Genomic DNA, 6,841 nt, shown 5'->3' with positions numbered 1-6,841 from the left:
TACATTTTCTTGTCCTTCTCAGGTTTTAAAATGCACTGATTTGTTGGTGAAGCTTTCCCAGACTCACTGGGCCGTTCTGTTCTTGGGGCTCCCAGAGCACTTTAGTTGTTTCTGCAACATGATGGACCCAGTTGTAACACTTAACTGCTCACAGGGTTCTCCTCTCCACAAAATCCTTAACTCCTACAAGGTAGCGGCTGAGCTCACATTTCATTATTGTAGTCCCAAGAGCCAGGTGTCCAACGTTTGCTGGAATGGAAGAATAAATAAGTAACTAGACATTACTGAAGACCCCTGAGGTTAGGTTCCAGTCTCCTGCCCAGTGTACAACGAAGGCCTGAGGAAAAAATACACTAAAGGTCAGGAATAAGAGAGACAGAAAGCGGGGTTCCAGGACAACCAATGCCGGTGCAACCAACAAAGGCTCTGACCAGTCCAAGCCTCTGATTTTTATTGGTGATCCATTAGGGTGAAGGTGAGCTACCTACAAGGGCAGAACTGTGTGCAAAGAGGTGCAGTCATGCTGTTCCTATGGAAATTAATGTAAGCAAGCCTCGTAAGGGAGAAGACAAAGCATTCTCAAATTAGGAATAGACAAAATATATGGTTGTAATTAGAACATTGTCCTTATAGTAAGAAGATAATTATTTAATCGTGGGAATGGAATTTGGGTGCGAGTTACTCTGTCCTCAGCACATAGGCTTCGGCCAGACTCACTTCTATAAAAGAGCCAGTTGTGGGGTTAACTCTTCACAGTCTGCTTTGGGCATAATCAATATTAACAGTTTCTACTTCCTTCCTACATTTCTGCCTCTATTTATTGGTGTGAGCTTCATAAGCTGTTAATTCATTTATTAGTCAGAGTGACAAGTGAAACCTGATCCTAACATGTGGAGGGTCCTGCTAGGTAGAAGGAAAGAAATTACTTACAAAACATTTAAGAATAGCACTCTTAAGTGAGCCAAAAGTGTAGCACAATTCAGGAAGATATTCCCTAAACAGGAAAAGTTAGTTTTTGCCTGGAAGAGAGATGAGGAATCAAGAAAATCTTTCCTGCTGGGTTGCCATGCCGGATGAGGGACAAATGAGACAATGTGTGGGTGATTCTTTAAAGATAATCCTTGATGTTCTTTGGCCTTTATGTGCATCGTGTCCTTCTCCCTGTGTCATCATGTCTCCGTGTCTGCATTACCCTCGTCTCATAAGAGCATCAGTCACTGGGGCTGGAGATGTAGCTCAGTGGTTCTGCCGCCTGCCTTGCAAGCCCGAGTTCTATACCAAAAACAAAGCACATCAGTCGTTGGACTACGGCCTACTCTAATCTAGCATGACCTCTTTCTTTTTTTTTTTCTTCTTTTCCAGTCAAGTGTGGAGGGAAAACTTTACTCAGACCAAGGCCGTTGTGTTTGAGCAGTTGGTGCCCTTCTGGAGGAAGGGGCTGGCAGAGAGCTTTACTTGGCCTTCTTTTGGGGCACAGGTTGTTGGTGTGGTCACACTGCTTCTTGAGGCAGTAAACGGTGCGGGGGTGCAGACGGGCATAGCACTTGTGGCAGATCATCTTGTCGTGGTTGCACTTCTGGGCAAGCTGGCGCAGGGACGGCTTGGTGATCCCACCTTGAAGTCGCAGCACCAGGTGCAGGGGGACTCTTTTTGGAGGTTGTAGTCAGAGAGTCCAGCCATCCTCCAATTGTTTGCTGACAAATATCAAATGCTGCTGGTCAGGGGGATGCCCTCCTTGTGTTGGATTTTGGCTTTGACGTTCTCGATGGTGTCACTGGGCTCCACCTTGAAGGTGATGGTCTGCCCGTCAGGGTCTTCATGAAGATCTGCACCTCTGTGTCTGCTGCTCAGCTGTTCTTTCTGTTTTGTTTTGTTTTTTCACCAGGTCTTGCTAAGTTGCTCAGCCTGGGCTTGAACTTGCAGTCCTCCTGCCTCAGGCTCCCAGAGTGCTGGGATTATAGTCACGTGCCAGTCCACTGGCTTAGTATGACATCATCTTGATTTGGTTACAGCTAGAGTGATGCTCTGAGATTCCAGATGGCCATACCTTTGGGGGTATACTATTTAACCCAGGGCAGCTGTTCAGCTTGGACTCTACACAGGAAAGAAAAGCAGTAAAAGGCAGAGGGCTGCTTAGTCTTAAATACAGGCCTTGGAGTCAGATGGATTTGCTTTCAAATCCTGGCTCTACCTGCAGATCAGCTAGGTGAAGTTGGTCAAATTACTCAGCATCTCTAAGCCTGATTCTCATCTGTGCAGTGAGCTTGCTAACAGCTGTGTCATCTAGGGCTTCCAGGCAGATAAATGAGATGGGTCCTGACAATCAGCATGGTGCCTGAATCCTCTTTTCTTCTCTTTGGACGTTGGAAGTGAGAGGAACAGATTGATGTGTGTTGGGTCTGAAGCCTGGGAGTTGGGGATGCAGTTATTCTCCCATGACATGTCTGTGAGATCCCAGCCGGCTCCTGTCTAGAGGTCCTGAGAATGTCTGGATGGGGGTTGGGGAGCAAGGACAGTGGCTCCATGTCCAAGGGCTGTGGACCGCAAGTGGGCAGGCCTGCACCCAGCCAAACAGCAGAGCTGCCCCCCATTAGCTCACCCCATCATGCCCTGGAGAACAGCCCTACGCCAGGTGTGACATCTACCCATACAGCCCCCTGGCCCTGCCCCAGCTTGCTCAGCCCTCTCCCTGCTGACACCTTAAGGCTCCCATAACTCCTAACTCCCATCCCTTCTCCTTTCCTATCTCCACAACAACAAAAAAAAAAGTTTTTAACATTAGAGCGTCCAGTTCCACAGCTCCTACCTTCCTTTTGGAAAAGAACACAGGCTGTTAAAGAGAAAAACAGCATAGTTTATGATTCAAGGTCCAGGTGCTTGTTACAGGATGTACCTGTCACACGGGGTCAGAGAGCACAGGCCAGCTGGGCTCAAGCACACATAGACTTTAACTTTTAATGACAAACAGACGCGAAGTTATCCCTGCAATCTGAAACACTGCAGCTAAGCCATACTGATTTGCCCCCTCCACCTCCACCAGGGTGTATTTATAGAACTTATCACTGCATAGCCAGCACAGACATCTCCTCTCCCCCTCTGTGCTAACACCTACTGCCTGCGGTCCCTCTGCCCAGCCATCCAGACATTCCCTGCTGGCGCCCCCACCTCCTCTCATCGAGGCTGTCCCTTCTGGAGTCCCCCTGGGAGAGGATGGCTGGGAAGGTGTACATGGTTGCATGAGCTAATCTCTGATAATGTCCCAAATACAAACAAAACCGACTTGGATTTTGCATACATCAGTGTTTTGCATAGATTGGGGAGAAATGGCTGTTCTCCTATGCCAGCTCATGTTCCATTAGAAATGGATTAAATCAGCCAGGCATGGTGGCGCACGCCTGTCATCCCAGCACTCGGGAGGCGGAGGCAGGAGGATCGCTGTGAGTTCAAGACTAGCCTGGGCTACATAGTGAGTTCCAGGTCAGTCTCAACTACATAGTGAGACCCTGTCTCAAAAAAAAAAAAAAAAAAAAAAAGGATTAAATCATCCAGACACCCAAATCTTTGGGGTGACATTTTCACCTAAAACTCACCATCATAGCTCAGCTTGAGTTTCCTATCTGTGACCTGTGTTATAAGTCAGCCTCGCTCAGACCCACCATTGATAGGGCTGATTTGTAATCTTCCACAGCAGCTGGAAGGTTCCACATCTGCTCATTTCTCAGCACTGAGAAAAATCATGTGTTCAAAGTTGTTTCTCAATTGTAGCTTTTTTTTTTTTTTTTTTTAGTACCGGAGGTTGAACTTGGGTCCTTGAGCTTGTGAGGCAGGTGGCAGAACCACTGAGCTATATCCCCAGCCCCTCAGTTGTAGATTTTTTTATATTTTTCCTTGACAACCAGCAGGACTAAGCCATTAATTCACTTATCATATGTATTGAGTGTGCAGTTAATAGTGTGAACACTAGAGTTAACTGCTCAAATTCAAGTCATATCTCCCCTAATTAAAGATTTAAGTCATCAGCATCTGTAAACCTCCAGGTTGTTTCATCTGTAAAAGGAGTTGTGCTTTGATGCACTCAAAGAAAACAGTAGCCACCCCAAGGGGGCGCTCTGGAGCTGGTATGGCCCACTGGTCTTGCCCGAGTTGGACCAAAAGGGTTGGCCCTGTGTGCCCCTCAGTGGTTCGGTGCACTGAGTGCAGGGAACCCCAGGAAGGAAGCATGACTTAGTCAAGGCAGTTTTTCTCAGCCAAGCCAGTCCACAAAGCACAGCTGAGATTGGTCTCTATGAACTCTGACAAGTTACTAAACATCTCTAAACCTTCCTCACCACACACAATGGAATAAAAGCCCATGACTCCTAGAGTTGCTGGGCAGATAAATGAGATGGGGTCTTGATCTCTTCCTGCAGCATTCCCAACCAAGGACAGAATAAGGCCCTCACTCCTGGAAGGAGATCTGGACAGCTCCCACCAGAGTATATGTGACAATCTACATAGGCCCTCAACACAGTACCTGGAACATAGTAATTGTTTAATAAATGGTAGTCATTTCACTTGTTGCTGCTTTAATAACTGTTCTTTATCAGGCACTGTGCTGGGGACTGGAGATATAGGAATAATCAAGATTCTGCCCCTGCCCCCAAGAAACCGAATCCATGAGCAAATCACACAATCAAAGAAGCAATTACAATGCAGTGCAATGGACAGAGTGGCACAGCGTGTAGATGGGAGCATCTAAAGGAACACCAGACTAGGCTGAAGGAGACAGTGCCAGAGATAATGCCTGACCAGGAAGCGGAGTCACGGGCACAGGGGTGGAAGTGGTTTGGGTGGGAAGGAAGGGTTGTGTGGGTGGAGGAAGCAGTGTGTGACACAGTTCCCAGGGCCAGCTGGGGCATGCACCGAGCGAGGGAGGAAGGGTCTGTGTGCACCAGGCAGAAAGTGTGGACCTGAATACAGAGAAGACAATGGAGACATTAAGGGATTCTAACCAGAGAAAGGGCAAGGTCCATTTTGTGCTTGGAAAGGGTCACTCTGGCTGCCATGTGGGCAAGGGATCAGAGACAGACAAGACTAGAGTCCCATCGGGAGACCGTGGCAAGGTCCAGATGAGAGCAGAGAGTGGCCTCAACAGACAGGAACGCACAGAGTCAAGGAGTACTTAGGAGGTGGTGATGATCGAATGGTGAGAGAGAAGGGGAATCCGAGGTCATGCTTGAGTTCTACACCTGGGTCTGTGAACCCCCGGCCTATGGAACAAGTATCCTCAGATGAAGAGAAAAGCAACTCATCAAGCTCAGACATGCTACTCATCGTTCAGCACAGCTTCTTCTCGTTAGCTCCCCAAGGCTTGCGATTCTGTTTCAGAGAAGCCCGTTTGAAGTCCCAGTGCAGTACAATGCAGCTATTAGAAGCAGCTATGTGGATCCCAGAGGAAACCGCTTCCCCTGCCTCTGTCTAAAAGGTGGTAGGTGGGCTGGGGATTTAGCTCAGAGGTTCGGTGGCCTGCCTTGAAAGCTCAAGGACCCGAGTTCGATCCCTGGTACCAAAAAACAAAAAACAAACAAATAAAAGGTGGTGGGTGAGGTGGGGTGAAGGGCAGCAAAAAATGCCTCTTTCCATCGTAGTTGGATTGGAAAGTAAACTGGGCAAAGGAAGAAGATAGAAAAATTACTTTTGGATTCAATCTCTAATAAATCGACCTTTATTGAATTTGGATGTGCTTAGGACTTTGGCTGTAAGGAAGCATAGGCAGACCCTGACCAGTGAACTTGACGGTCTACAGTAATACTTATGATAAATTAATGTGCTGGCATTTAGGCTTATACATCGTCCTTTGTGTGTTTGGTGACCTTCGTTGGTTGCTGGGGCCTAACTGTCTCTGTATTTTTTACAATACCGTTTTTGAACCTCAAAGCCGGTAAGACTTTTGTAAGTGGGAATCAATCCCATTGGAAAGGACTGTCAGGCCTCTCTAGCATTTGCTCCAGAAGAAATAATTTGAGAGCAGGAAGAGGCTAGAGGTGTGTGAAGGCCAATCCGTATGTGCCAACGTCTCTTACTCCAGAATATCCTCCGAATCTAAGTTGGGAAACAGGCCCAATACTAGTGAAAGGTGTTTCTGAGGGAGAGGAATGAGTTGGCATGCCTAAGGATCTAAATTGGAACTTCCCAGTCATTGTTTCAGGACCTCACTGGGTAATGGCGGTGTTCACTGAGGTTGGTTAGAAGAGCAATCACCATCGCATCAACCAAACAAAAATGTTTCAGTTTGGTTTGGTTCTTTACAAATGAGTTTCGATTTAGGACAGCAAGAGTCAACCTCTACCCATAGAATGATTATTTTTCCCCTCAAAACTGTTCACTGCAATGCAAATTTCTGCATTAGAGAGACAAAGTTCAAGAAGAACGAAACTATTGGCTTACGTAATCTCTCCTTTCTTTTCAAGGTTTCCAAAGGCAGGCAGGTGAGTTTCCACCACTTCCGGGCTTGTTACGGTGTCAGGTTAGCGCTGCAGAGCTCTTGGAGAGCGCTCACGCCTTTGAGAAAAAGTGGCTGAAATGTAATTAAAGGACGCCAGCGTTCCCGAGTAGAAATGTATGGGATCAAGGGAGTGGGCGCGACTCCCTAAACTTAAAGATAATTTCGTTCTTATACAAAGGAGCCCGCGGATTGCCTGCCTCACCAATAGAGCCAGAAGGCGGCAGCAAGTCTGGAAGCCGAGACCGGCCGGGACGCACCAAGTACTGCCCAAGCGCCCGAGGGCGCCGGATCGCTGGCTGCACTGTGCCTGCGCCCTGCGCGCCAGGCAGCTCCGAGTAGGGGAAGGAACGGCTGGAG

General features: G+C 47.7%; 1 pseudogene; it reads right to left on the bottom strand.

Moving 5' to 3' along the window:
• Window positions 1-1,141: 1,141 nt before the first annotated feature.
• On the bottom strand, window positions 1,142-3,230 carry LOC104869419 (annotated as a pseudogene).
• Between the last annotated feature and the right edge of the window lie 3,611 nt (window positions 3,231-6,841).

This window comes from Fukomys damarensis, unplaced genomic scaffold (genome assembly GCF_012274545.1).
Source record: "Fukomys damarensis isolate Sample0158 unplaced genomic scaffold, DMR_v1.0_HiC HiC_scaffold_8, whole genome shotgun sequence".
Classification (NCBI taxonomy): domain Eukaryota; kingdom Metazoa; phylum Chordata; class Mammalia; order Rodentia; family Bathyergidae; genus Fukomys; species Fukomys damarensis.
The sequence above is the reverse complement of the archived record's forward strand: the minus strand, read 5'-3'. Positions and strand labels throughout refer to the sequence as shown.